At 43.1% G+C, this 14,275-nt stretch overlaps 1 protein-coding gene across 9 annotated transcripts in view; it reads right to left on the bottom strand.

The window, feature by feature from the left end:
* LYG1 (lysozyme g1) overlaps positions 1-14,275 on the bottom strand; it is a 158,305-nt gene that overhangs the window by 19,556 nt on the left and 124,474 nt on the right. For 6 of the 9 annotated variants that reach the window (XM_063713366.1, XM_063713363.1, XM_063713364.1 and 3 more), the window contains exons 5-6: positions 9,808-9,923; positions 413-471 (exon numbers count right to left, since the gene is read on the bottom strand). The gene's annotated coding sequence lies outside the window, so the exon portion shown is untranslated. Of the gene's footprint in view, positions 1-412; positions 472-5,531; positions 8,030-9,807; positions 9,924-14,275 lie in introns of those variants that run through there. The other 3 variants (XM_054547336.2, XM_054547333.2, XM_054547337.2) reach the window with 2 other exon arrangements.

Genomic DNA, 14,275 nt, shown 5'->3' with positions numbered 1-14,275 from the left:
GGCAATATGGTGAAACCCCATAGCTACTAAAAATACAAAAATTAGTGGGGCATGGTGGCCACCTATAATCCCAGCTGCTCAGGAGGCTGAGGCATGAGAATCTCTTGAACCTGGGTGGCAGAGGTTGCAGTGAGCCAAGATCGAGATCACACCACTGCACTCCAGCCTTGTTGACAGAGCGAGATTCTGTCTTAAAAAAAAAAAAAGAAAAATGAAAAGAAAGAAGAAAAAGAAAGCTTGCTGCACCTGGACTTAGGTGGGACTAAATAGAAACAGCACAAGATATTCCTTGCCACACCCTCAGGGCCCGGTGAGCTGTGACTGCCCCACCCCAAGCCTGTTTTACTTCCCAAATGCAAGATCCTCTTCTCAGTTTGAGTTTGTGTCTCAAATGAATTCAGTCTTCTCTTACCTTTAGTCCAGGTTCTGCCTGGTACTTGTTCCAAGGAGCACAAATTAGTCACCAAAAGCCTGCAAAAGGAATACAGAACTTTAGAGAAAATTACCTTGCAGGCACCAAAAAGAATCATTTCACACATCACAAAACCAGACTTCCTAAAAATCCTCTTTGTTCAGTGATCTCTTCAAAGTTTCAGAAAGTGTCTGCTCTCACCCATATTATTTCTCCTCTGAAATATCTCCTAAATATCTTCCTCGTGGCCAGGCATGGTGGCTCACACCTGTAATCCCAGCACTTTGGGAGGCCGAGGCAGGCGGATCACCTGAGGTCAGGAGTTCCAGACCAGCCTGGCCAACATGATGAAACCCACTCTCTATTAAAAATACAAAAAATTAGCTGGGCGTGGTGGTGCGCACCTATAATCCCAGCTACTCCGGAGGCTGAGACAGGAGAATTGCTTGAACCCAGGAGGCAGAGGTTACAGTGAGCCAAGATTGTGGTACTGCACTCCAGCTGGGGTGATAGGAGTGAAACCCGCCCTCCATCTCAAATAAATAAATAAACTCCTCCTCCTCATTCCTTCTGTCTGGTACCTCTTAACATTTCCTATTACTCCAGTATTGTAATAAATATTATAAGAAAAGACACTATTGCAGCTGGGCGCGGTGGCTCAAGCCTGTAATCCCAGCACTTTGGGAGGCCAAGACGGGCGGATCACGAGCTCAGGAGATCGAGACCATCTTGGCTAACACGGTGAAACTCCATTTCTACTAAAAATACAAAAAATTAGCCGGGCGTGGTGGTGGGCGCCTGTAGTCCCAGCTACTCGGGAGGCTGAGGCAGGAGAATGGCGTCAACCCAGGAGGCGGAGCTTGCAGTGAGCTGAGATCGCACCACTGCACTCCAACCTGGGGGACACAGCGAGACTCCATCTCAAAGAAAAAAAAAAAAAAAAAAGAAAAGACACTATTGCATACAGGTTGAAAGTATTTATTGAGGATATCAGGATCTTTTGCAAATGTCATCTCTTTGAGTTCTCATTAATTCACCGGAATTGACAGCTGAGGAAAGTGGCTTCCTTGAGAATGGAGGAGCTCAGCTAGAAACCCAAGTCTAGGCTGACATCAAAGCTTCTCTTCCTGTGGGTACTCCCCCGGCTGCATTCAGCTCTTAAGTTCTAGGTAATTCCTTTTAGGCAGGTGCTTCCTGGACTCTTGCTTCTTCATTCTCCTGTCCCACATTCCAGCTGCCTTCAGTCCCAAGGGGAGCTATTGTCTCTGGTTCCCAAAAATTTCTCTGAGAAATGGCTTCTCATGAACCCTGCCTCACTATGATGACTTCCAACACCTCACCTGCTGCACCTGGGTCCCCAACCCTAAGAATCCTAGAAGCTGAGGAGGGCGTTCTCCATCCAGCCCCCAGGACACTCCACAGGCACATGACGGTCAGATTTATGTTTTAAAAAGTGTTCCCTGGCTGCTGATTGCATTGCAGGTGAGCCAGAGTGACTCGGGAGACTTCACAGAAGACCAGATGAGAGATGATGGTTGGACTAGAGTGATGGGGCTATGGCTTGGCTGTGTCCCCACTGAAATCTCATCTCAAATTGTAGCTCCCATAATTCCCTTGTGTTGTGGGAGGGACACAGTGGGAGATAATTGAATCATGGGAGTGGTTTCCCCCATACTGTTCTCCTGGTGGTGAATAAGTCTCATGAGATCTGATGATTTTATAAGAAGAAACCCCGGCCGGGCGCGGTGGCTCATGCCTGTAATCCTAGCACCTTGGGAGGCTGAGGAGGGTGGATCATGAGGTCAGGAGATTGAGACCATCCTGGCTAACACCGTGAAACCCCGTCTCTACTAAAAATACAAAAAATTAGCCGGTCGTGGTGGGGGGCGCCTGTAGTCCCAGCTACTCAGTAGGCCGAGGCAGGAGAATGGCACGAACCCAGGAGGCAGAGCTTACAGTGAGCCGAGACCACGCCACTGCACTCCAGCCTGGGCTACAAAGCAAGACTCCATCTCAAAAAAAAAAAAAAAAAAAGAAGGAGAAGAAGCCCCTTTTGCTTGACTTTCACTCTTCTCTTGTCTGCTACCATGTGAGACATAACTTACACCTTCTGCCATGATTATGAGGCCTCCCCAGCCACGTGGAACTGAGAGTCCATTAAATCTTTCTTTTGTAAATTGCTAAGTCTCGAGTATGTCTTATTTATTTATTTATTTATTTATTTTTGAGAGAGAGTCTCACTCTGTCACCTAGGCTGGAGTGCCGTGGCATGATCTTGGCTCACTGCAACTTGAGTTCAAGTGATTCTCCTGCCTCAGCCTCCCGAGTAGCTGGGATTACAGGTGCCTGCCACCTTGTCTGGCTATTTTTTTTTTTCATTCTAGTAGAGACAGCATTTCATCATGTTCGCCAGGCTGGTCTCGAACTCCTGACTTCAAGTGATCTGCCTGCCTCGGCCTCCCAAAGTGCTGGGATTACAGCCACCGCGCCTGGCCTTGGGTATGTCTTTATCAGCAGCATGAAAATGGACTAATACAGTAAATTGGTACCGGGAGTGGGACACTGCTGAAAAGATACCCGAAAACGTGGAAGCGACTTTGAAACTGGGTAACAGGCAGAGGTTGGAAGAGTTTGGAGGACTCAGAAGACAGGAAAATGTGGGAAAGTTGGGAATTCCCTACAGACATGTTGAATGGCTTTGACCAAAATGCTGATATGATATGTACAATGAAATCCAGGCTGAGGTGGTCTCAGATAGACATGAGGAACTTGGGAACCGGAGCAAAGGTGACTCTTGTTATGTTTTAGCAAAGAGACTGGTGGCATTTTGCCCCTGCCCTAGAGATATGCAGAACTTTGAACTTGAGAGAGACGATTTCGGGTATCTGGTGGAAGAAATTTCTAAGCAGCAAAGCATTCAAGGGGTGACTTGGGTTCTATTAAAGGCATTCAGTTTTATAAGGGAAGCAGAGCATAAAAGTTGGGAAAATTTGCAGGCTGATAATGCAATAGAGAAGAAAATTCCATTTTCTGAGGAGAAATTCAAGCCATCTGCAGAAATTTGCATAAGTAATAAGGAGCCGAATGCTAATCACCGAGACAATGGGCATGTCAGAGATCTTTGTGGCAGCTTCTTCCCACACAGGCCCAGAGGCCTAGAAGGAAAAAATTGTTTTGTGGGCCGGGCCCAGGGTCCCTCTGCTGTGTGCAGTCTAGGGACTTGGTGCCCTGTGTCCCAGCAACTCCAGCCATGACTAAAAGGGGTCAAGGTACACCTCAGGCCATGGCTTCAGAGGGTGAAAGCCCCAAACCTTGGCGGCTTCCACATGGTATTGAGTCTGTGGGTACACAGACGTCAAGAATTGAGGTTTGGGAACCTCTGCTTAGATTTCAGAGGATGTATGGAAATGCATGGACATCCAGGCAGAGGTTTGCTGCAGCAGTGGGGACCTCATGGAGAACCTGGGCTAGGGCAGTGAGGAAAACAAATGTGGGATGGGTGCCCCCCACACAGAGTCCCCACTGGGGTGCTACCTAGTGGAACTCTGAGAAGAGAGCCACTGTCTTCCAGACCCCAGAATGGTAGATCCACTGACAGCTTGCACCATGCACCTGGAAAAGCTGCAGACACTCAATGCCAGCCCATGAAAGCAGCCAGGAGGGAGGCTGTACCCTGCAAAGCCACAGGGGAGAAGCTGCCCAAGACCATGGGTACCCACCTCTTTCATCAGCATGTGAGATGTGGAGTCAAATATCATTTTGGAACTTTGAGATTTCACTGCCCTGCTGGATTTCAGACTTGCATGGGGCCTGTAGCCCCTTTGTTTTGGTCAATTTCTCCCATTTGGAATGGTTGTATTTACCCAATGCCTGTACCTCCATTGTATCTAGGAAGTAACTAACTTACTTTTGATTTTATAGGCTCATAGGCAGAAGGGACTTGCCTTGTCTCAGATGAGACATTAGACTGTGAACTTTTGAGTTAATGCTGAGATGAATTAAGACCTTAGGGGATTGTTGGGAAGGTATGATTCATTTTGAAATGTGAGGACATGAGATTTGGGAGGGGTCAGGAGAGGAATGATATGATTTGGCTGTGTCCCCACCAAAATCTCCTCTCAAATTGTAGCTCGCATAATTCCCTTGTGTTGTGGGAGGGACCCAGTGGGAGACAATTGAATCATGGGGGCAGTTTCCGCCATACTGTTCTCATGGTAGTGTATAACTCTCATGAGATCTGATGATTTTATAAGAGGAAACCCCTTTCGCTTGGCTGTCACTCTTCTCTTGTCTGCTGCCATGTGAGACATGCCTTTCACCTTCCGCCATGATTGTGAGGCCTCCCCAGCCACGTGGAACTGTGAATCCATTAAACCTCTTTCTTTTGTAAATTGCTCAGTCTCAGGTATGTCTTTATCAGCAGCATGAAAGTGGCTAAGAGAAAAAGGAAAGATATTACAGATCTGTTTTAGAGGTGGAATTGACAGGACTCAGTTTGGGACAAGATGCCAAGGATGAGAGCAAAGAAGAGGACATAAAGTGCCTGGGAGGATGGTACTAAGTCTGGAATGCTGAAGATGAAAGCACATTTACAAAAGAAGATGAAGTTCTAGGCTTGGTGGAGTGGCTCACGTCTGTGGTTCTGACACTTTAGGAGGTCAAGGCAGTTCAAGACCAGCCTGGGCAATATAGCAAGATCCTGTCTCTATTTATGAAAAAGAAAAAGAAAGGATTATGTTTTAACTCCCATGTAGCAAACCTACACATGTACACCTCAATCTAAAAATGTTTTTAAAGACAAAAAATAACAAATGCTGGTGTAGACATGGAAAAATGGAGCCCTTATACACTCTAGGTGAGTATATACACGAATCTAGCCATTATGGAAAACAGTATGGAGGTGCCTCGAAAAATTAAAAGTAGAAGTGGCATATGACCCACAAATCTCACTGCTGGGTATGTATCCAAAGAAAATGAATATGTCAAAGGGAAATATGCACTCCCATGTTGACTGCAGCATTATTTATAATAGCCAAGACACAGAATCATATATATAATAGCCAAGACACAGAGCTCTTGGGGCTTGAGTGAACACTGGCAGTAGCCAAGTAGTACTCACTGTGGGCCTGGGGTGGTGGTGGCCACAGGGAGAGGTTCCTTCTGCTTGAGGAAAGGAGAGAGAAGAGTGGAAGGACTTTGTCTTGTGGCATGGGTGCCAGGTCAGCAGCAGTAGAATAGAGCACCAGATAGATTCCTAAGTTTTCCAACCCCAGGCCCTGACTTCCAGATGGGATGATATCTCTGGATATACTTGGAAACAGGGGGAATGAACTTCCCTGAAAGGAAGACTGTAAGCCTGACTGGATTCACGACCTGCTGACAGTAGAGCCTGTGGGCTGTGAGGAAACAACAATGGTAACCAGGCAGCAGTTCCCACAGGCCTTGGGTGAGACCCAGTGTTGTGCTAGCTTTGGGTCTGACCCAGTGCAGTCCCATTGGTGGTGGCCACAGGGGTTCATATGTCACCCCTCCCCAAGGTCTAGTCAGCTCAGCATAGAGAGACTTTTGTTTCCCGTTTTAGTTAATCTATAATCTATAGAAACAATGCTTATTACTGGCTTGCTCTCAATAAGTATGTGAGTAAAACTCTGTTCGTGGCTCTCAGCTCTGAAGGCTGTCAGCCCCCTGATTCCCACTCCGCACTCTATATTTCTGTGTGTGTGTCTTTGATTCCTCCAGCACCACTCGGTTAGGGTCTCCACGACCGAGCAGGTCTCAGCAGAACCCGTGAACACCCAGTGATTTCTCACACAACACCTTCCTTGTTCCATCAAAATGTACCTCTCCTGCTGCTGTCTTCTCTGTGTCACATGCCCACTCTCTAACTAACTAAGAGAGAAAAATAGTGAGAGACAAAGGAGGAGAAAGAGAGCGCTTAAATGCACCAATGGGCTAATACGAGTTGCAGTTTCCTTGTCTATAAAGTAAAAATAAAACTACCTAGAAGCAGTCAAATTAAATCAAACTACATTTAGGCCTGCAGTTGAGAAAAATACTCAGGTTACCTCAGAGGATGGTGATTAGCTGTAAAGATTCATAAGGGAAGTGAGTGAGAAAGCATTGGAAGCCACCTCAGCAGAGGGTGAATAGGTGGCATGAGGAGCCAAAATGTTCTCCAGGAGACCTCCTAGTGGCCTAGGGGCAGCTCTTGGTGGCCTTTCCTGAGACTCGGGAAGTCTCCATTCTGTATTGATAATGACCACTTCTAACAGCCAAGTGACTTTCTGAGTACTCTCTGGTCTCCTGTGGGTATGCACTCATGGCTTCTCCTGCCTCAAGGCTTCTGCTTACTGTCTCCTCTCAGAGGTCTTTCTGCTTTGGGCTCCTCTACTGCACATGTCCTTCTCTGTGTCTTACGTTCAAACTCTCCAATCAGAGATTCTTGGATCACTTTCTGGCACAATCACCCACAGAATGTTCCAAACTTGCCCCTTCCCCTGGCCCATGTAAGCTGTTCTTCGAGCTGTATCAGGGTTAGACTGACACCCTTCCATGTGTATCCAACTTGGTATTCCCCATGTGTTTTCTCGCTTCATTTCCAGCCCACAATCATTTAAGAGCACCCGGGTAGGCCATGTGCTATGCTAAGAACAGGGGACATAAAACTGAATATGACAGAACGTGAATTGACAATCTATTGGCAAAGCCACCTAGAAAAAATATGATGCTGTATTCATTTCCTAGGACTGCCATCACACATTACTGCAAACTGGATGGACTAAAACAATGGAAATGTACTATCTTTCAGTTTTGGAGGTTAGGAATTAAAAATCAAGGTGCCAGAAGGGCCATACTCCTGAAAGCTCTAGGGAAGAATCACCCCTTACCTCTTCCTAGCTTCTGGTGTTGCCAGCAATCCTTGGCACTCCTTGGGTGGTAAACACATCTCTCCAATATCTGCCTCCATCACCACACAGCCTTCATTATGTATTCCCCTGTGTCTTCACTTGGCCTCCCTTTAAGGACCCTAATCATTGGATCTAGGCCCCACCCTAATCTGATTGGACCTCATCTTGATTACACCTGCAAAGACCTTGTTTCCAAATAAGGCCACATTCATTCAGTTTTCTGGTGGATATGAGTTTCAGGATGACTCTATTCAACCCAGCACATGTGCTCACGGGTGTGCTGGTGCACGGATGTCTAGGGGCAACTGAGGAGGTCAATTCCTTTTCTCCTCCCCAAGTGGTGGCTATGTACCAGGCTGATCTAGTCATAGAAGGTGGAGCATGACTGAACAGCATAGAGGGAGGAGAGGGCAATCAAGAGTTGCTGTTGTTGAAGTGTGGATATATAGGACAGGCACAGTGATAGGTCCCTATACAGAATATTAAATTTAACTCACACAAAAGTACTGAAAATATGTCATAGTATTCTGGTTTTGTAGGTGAGGAAATAGAGGCCCAGAGAGGTTAAGTCAGTTGCTCAAGGTCAAACAAACAGTTACGGGCAGAGCCAGGTTTGAATTGAGACTTAAGACAAATGCTTCAAGGGAGCTTGGAGCTGATATGACCCGGTATAGCACAATTTCACATAGTCCAAAATATTCCCTCCATAGACAGGAAAAAAAAAAAAAAAAAAAAAAAAAACTATGTTAGGCCACACCTTTGCCTTAGAACATCAAAAGCTCACCTTACAGTCACGATTTAAAACACTCTGGTCCAAGCAGGTGCCGGTATCCTTGGCTGGGAGACCTGAAGACAGATCATATCCCAGGGCTCTTTGCAGACATTCCCTACCACCAGCCCAGAGCCTGGTAGCCCCAATGGGCGGCTAGTCCCAGAAGGGAAATAACAATCACTGCAGTTCGGATCTCAGGAAGCCCATCCTTAGGGGAAGGGGAGAACACCACATCAAGGGATCATCCCATGGGACAAAAGAATCCGAACAGCAGCCCTTGAGTTCTAGATCTTTCCATTGAAATAGTCTACCCAAATGAGAAGGAGCCAGAAAAGTAATTCTGGTAATATGACAAAACAAGTTTCTATAGCAACCCCAAAAGATCACATTAGCTCTCCAGCAATGGATCGAAACCAAAAAGAAATCTCTGAATTGCCAGATAAAGAATTCAGAAGGTTGATTATGTGAACCCTGAAAATCTGAGACAGGTTTCAGTTAATTCAGAAAGTTTATTTGGCCAAGGTTGGGGATATGTGCCTGTGATACAGCCTCAGGAGGTCCTGATGACAAGTGCTAAGGGTGGTCAGAGCACAGTTTGGTTTTATATATTTTAAGGAGACATGAGACATCAATCAACATATGTAAGATGAACATTGGTCTGGTCTGGAAAGGCGGGACAACTCGAAGCAAAGATAGGACAACTCAAAATGGGGAGGGGGCTTCCAGGTCATAGGTAGATAAGAGACAAATTGTTGCATTCTTTTGAATTTCTGATTAGCTTCTCCAAAGGAGGCAATTAGACATGCATTTATCTCAGAGAGCAGAGGGGTGACTTTGAATAGAATGGGAGGCAGGTTTGCCCTAAGCAGTTCCCAGCTTGACTTTTCTCTTTAGCTTAGTGATTTTGGGGGCCCAAGAAATTTTCCTTTCATATTTCCCTGCTTTTCTTATTAAAAATCTTTTGGAGAAAGCATTTTAGAAGAAAATGAGTCTGTGGTCTCAGGTTTCATCTGATCTCTCCTGATTGGGATGGTTTATTCCTAGATGGGTAGGTCCTGAGTTATTAGGAAAGCTCATTTTTAAAAGGTTGTGAAGTCTCATGTCCTTTGAAGAGAAAATAAGGGGAGGAAGCGAGAAAAACAACAACAAGCAAAAGAACAATTCTGGCAAATCGATGTAGGCCACATAACTCTGAAGTCCATACATCAGTAGGCAGGTATGAAAGTGGCTTATGTATGTATATAGGTTGCTGTTATTTTCCTCTGAAGTTTAAGTTGTTTGGCTTCAGTTCACAGGAAAGCACAGTTTAGTTTTCAGTGACTCCAAATTAGGAAAAATGGGGAAAAAAAGAAGAGAAAAAAATGAAAACATTATTTTGAAGATGAAGACTTGTAGCCAAGAAAAATTAGAATTCAATCCAAACTGTAGAAAATAATAAAATTTGAAAAACATCAGGGAAGACTAGAATCTAACAATAGGTGTGCTATAGTTTTTGAAACATAATTTTTCTCTCCAGTTTCCCATTTTTACTAAAGACAAATCATGGTAGGATTGGTTTGCTTTCTTATACTTGGCCTAATTATTTGTATACAGTGCAGCAAAAATATTTACATAGGCTTATAAATTGGCTTTGATGGAACTTTGTTCCATAGAAGGAATCTCAGATAAGACTTTTTAAAAGCCAAGTCCAGCCATGGATTTGTACCATCAAATACCTGTGAGTTGAGTAAATTCCTCTTCTCTTGAGGTTCCCAAGATAAACCTGGGGCTCCTGGGCCTGTCAGAAGGTGACATTCTTTACTTGCCACAGGTCAGGAACCCTATACAGGGACTGTGTAGACAAAGGTATGAGGTCAGTTTTTCCAAGGGTCTTTTAGAGACTCCATAAGTCAAGTTGGATTCCTTAAAGGAAAGCATGCCATCCCTGTCAAAGCCTTGGTAAAATACCAGTTTCTCCAATTGTGTCCTGTTACAGAAAACAGATTATTATTGCACTTATGCAAATAACATATTGTTGTAAGTTAAAAATACCCACAAATAATTTCCAAGTTCTGGAGAAATCAGTTAGAAATGAATATGCTCCAAATTTTGTTCATAGGAGTATACTTTACTCAATTGTTAAAAGCTGTAAATAGCTTAAAAGTGTTCTTGACTCTGAAAAACAAAACAAAGGATCAGCAACATTTTAAGCAAAATTTAAAAAGATTATTTCAGACTTCTATTAGTTTAGTCCATGCAGTTAATTCCTGTTCTGCTTGATATTCATGAACATTTCAGTACTCCGTGAGTCCTAAAAGTTTTCTTCTATTCTGATGTCACAATCTCCACAGTTATCAGAAACCTGCATTTAAGAGCACCTGTTGGAGTTTTATAGCTGATTATGAAACCACCTTCTAAGGAGGACCAAAACAAGATAACACCAGAAAAACTCTTCTAGGCACTGGCTTAGGCAAAGAGTTCATGACCAGGAACCCAAAAGTAAATGCAACAAAAACAAAGATAAATAGATGAGACTTAATGAAACTAGAAAGCTTCTGCAGAGCAAAAGAAATAGCAGAGCAGACAACCCCCAGAGTAGGAGAAAGTCTCCACAAACTATGCATCCAAAAAAGGACTAATATCTAGGATCTACAAGGAACTCAAACAAATCAGCAAGGAAAAAAGAAGTAATCCCATCAAAAAGTGGGTTAAGGACATGAATAGACAATTCTCATAAGAAGATATACAAATGGCCAACAAACACATGAAAAAATGCTCAACATCACTAATGATCAGGGGAATGCAAATCAAAACCACAATGTGATACCACCTTACTCCTGCAAGAATGGCCATAATTTAAAACATTTAAAAAATTATAGATGTTGGCAGGGATATGGTGAAAAGGGAACAGTTTTACACTGCTGGTGGGAATGTAAACGAATACAACCACTACGGAAAACAGTATGGAGACTCCTTAAAGAACTAAAAGTAGAACTACCATTTGATCCAGCAATCCTACTACTGGCTATCTACCCAGAGGGAAAGAAGTCTTTATATGAAAAAGACACTTGTACACCCATGTTTATAGCAGCACAATCTGCAATTGCAAAAATATGGAACCAGCCTAAATGCTCATCAACCAATGAGTGGATAAAGCAAATGTGATATATATATATCGACATCGATATATATATCGATATATATATATCGATATCGATATATATATCGATATATATATATCGATATCGATATATATATCGATATATATATAGATTTAGATATATATATATACACATACACACATACACACCATGGAATACTAATCAGCCATAAAGGGGAACAAAATAATGGCATTTGCAGCAACCTGGATGGTGTTGGAGACCATTATTCTAAATGAAGTAACTCAGGAGTGGAAAACCAAACCTTGTAGGTTCTCACTTACAAGCGAGAGTTAAGCTATGAGGATGCAAAGACTTAAGAATGATACAATAGACTCTAGGGACTTGGGGAGAAGGGTGAGATGGGGGTGAGGAATAAAAGACTACACATTGGGTACAATATACACTGCTCAGGTGATGGGTATGGCAAAATCTTAGAAATCACCACTAAAGAGCTTATCCATGTAACCAAATACCACCTGTTCCCTAAAAACTATTGAAATAAAAAATAAATTTCAAAAGATGTGGTAAAAGATTAAAAATAAATAAAAATAGAAAAAAAAACACTCTTCAGTCGAATATGGTGGCCACTTGTGGCTATTGAGTACTTGAAATGTAGCTAGTTCGAACTGAAATGTGCTGTAAGCCTAAAATACACACATTTAGTACAAAACAGATTATAAAATATCCCAACTTTTATATTGATTTTGAAATAATATTTTGAGTATATTGGGCTAAACAAAATATAGCATTAAAATTAATCTCACTTCTTTCAATGAGTCTGACAAAAGAGTTTAAATTAAATGTGTGGCTCACATTTTGTTTCTATTGGACAGCATGGGTGGAGAAGGTCTCCGAACATAAAACACCAAATAAGTATATTTTCCACTGGGACTGGGGGTGGGTGCTTCGGGGGAAGTGAATAGGTGCTGGGCAGTGTTAAAATCAGGGTGGGCGTAGGTGGCAGTGAAGAACAGTCTTTGTGCAGCCAGATGGCAAGTGAGAGCATGAATGCCTGACTGTTGGAAATGACAAAATAAATCACGGAATCCTGAAGTTTCAGGGTGTAAAAATGCTTTAGAAATCATCATCTGACCCAATAAATGATGGAAAGAAATGCCCTGGACTCGGAATCTGAATGTTTTGGTTCCAGTCTCAGCTCCATCATTTATTAGATAGAACGTCTTGGGCAAGTCAGTCTCTTTTCTTATATGTCTAATGGGGACATAAAATCTCCTTGATCTTTCTTGGAAGGTTATTTCTATTATTTTAACTTATTTGAAAGCCCATTCAAAATTCCAAAGTGCTGCAACGATATAAGATATTAAATAGATGTTGCCTATTTTACAATCCTGGCTCAGCCCAGTTCTATAGACAGTTGGTAATTTTCAAGGTGAGTAATTAACACGGGGATACGGCAGTGAACATATTATTAGTGTGTTTGTACTTATGTCTACACAGAGAAGAGAGAGGAGGCAAAGATAAAACCTGTAGCTCCCATTTTCTTCTTATATATTTTTACTTATTTTTTCTATCACAGTTATAACCTCTTAAGAAAAATTTAGATGAGTACTAGAATCTGGCAAAATTAGTTAAATCAGACTGAGATGAATACGATAGAACAAAATGAGCTGTAGAATGATGTTTTGGCTGAGCCACTCACTCTGCCTGGGTCAGCACCTTCTTTAATTGACTCTTTTCAAGGAAATGCAGTACAGGTTGCTCTCTGTTGTTACCTGTGTGTCATGACCCACTGGGCCATTAACCCATTTGTCTTGAATAGTCAATTCTCTGGCCCCAGGATTGTCAGGAGCCAGGAGGAGCTGGGGAACATGGCTGAGGCATTCTCACTCCTGTTCCAGCCTCAGGAAAACCCACTGAGCCTGGGTCAAATCTTGGGAGTAACTGCTGACAATGGTGATTCCTGAGCCATCCTCTCTCCATTGCTTGTCCTGGGTGAGGCCTCAGGGAGGCCAACAATTTCCTAGGCCTCTCTATTGCTGTACACATCTGGAACTGAAATTCATTGCATATCCCTTCAACCCTGAATTTAACCCTAAGAAGTGTGAAAAATTGGTTTGAACGTCCTCATCAAAACTCATGTTGAAATTTAATTACCATATGTAATGGTATTGGAAGGTGGAAACTTTAATAGATGATAAGGGCCAGGGTGCAGTGGCTCACGCCTGTAATCCCAGGACTTTGGGAGGCTGAGGCAAGAGGATCACTTGAGCCCAGGAGTTTGAGATCAGGCTGGGCAACATGGTAAGATCCCGTCTCTAAAAAAAAAAAACACAAAAATTAGCGGGGAGCGGCGGCACACACCTGCAGTCCTAGTTATTCGGGAGATGAGGTAAAAGGTTTACCTGAGCCTAGAGAGGTTGAGGCTGCAGTGAGCTGTGATTGCACCACTGCGCTCCAGCGTGGACAACAGAGGGAGACCCTGTCTCAAAAAAAAAAAAAAAAAAAAAAAAAAAAGATAATGAGGTCATGAGGCTTTGCCCTCATGAATGGAATAATGCTGTTCTTTCAGGAGGGGCTTTATTTCTGCAGGATCAGCTCAGCCCCATTTGCTCTCTGTCTTGTGTATTCACCTCCACCTTCTGCCATTCCACCATGGATGACCCTTGTCAGATGCCAGAACCATGCTCTTGGATTTCCTAGCCTCCAGAACCATGGGCCCAATAAATTTTTGTTTATCATAAATTACCCAGTCTGTGGTATTCTGTTATAGCAGCAAAAATAGCAGACTAAACACTCACCATCCCAATCACCACGGGGCCAGAATTCTAGAAGGTGCCCTTGCAGTTCTCATAAAACCCTGGGGTCCAAGGCCTTCTAAGGGGTAGCCCTCCACAGCAATCATCTGTGGGATCAAACGTGGCTAACTAGTTTTAATATAGCATGTCTTTCTGACAACTTAATACAAGTTCCTGTACTGATTATACCCCTTTTAATTATGTAATTTTTCTTGTAAAATTTCTTTTTTCTTTTTCTTCTTTTCTTTCTTTCCTCTTCTTCCTTTTTTTTTTTTTTTTTTTTTTGG

This window comes from Pongo abelii, chromosome 12, assembly GCF_028885655.2.
Source record: "Pongo abelii isolate AG06213 chromosome 12, NHGRI_mPonAbe1-v2.0_pri, whole genome shotgun sequence".
NCBI lineage: Eukaryota > Metazoa > Chordata > Mammalia > Primates > Hominidae > Pongo > Pongo abelii.
The sequence above is the reverse complement of the archived record's forward strand: the minus strand, read 5'-3'. Positions and strand labels throughout refer to the sequence as shown.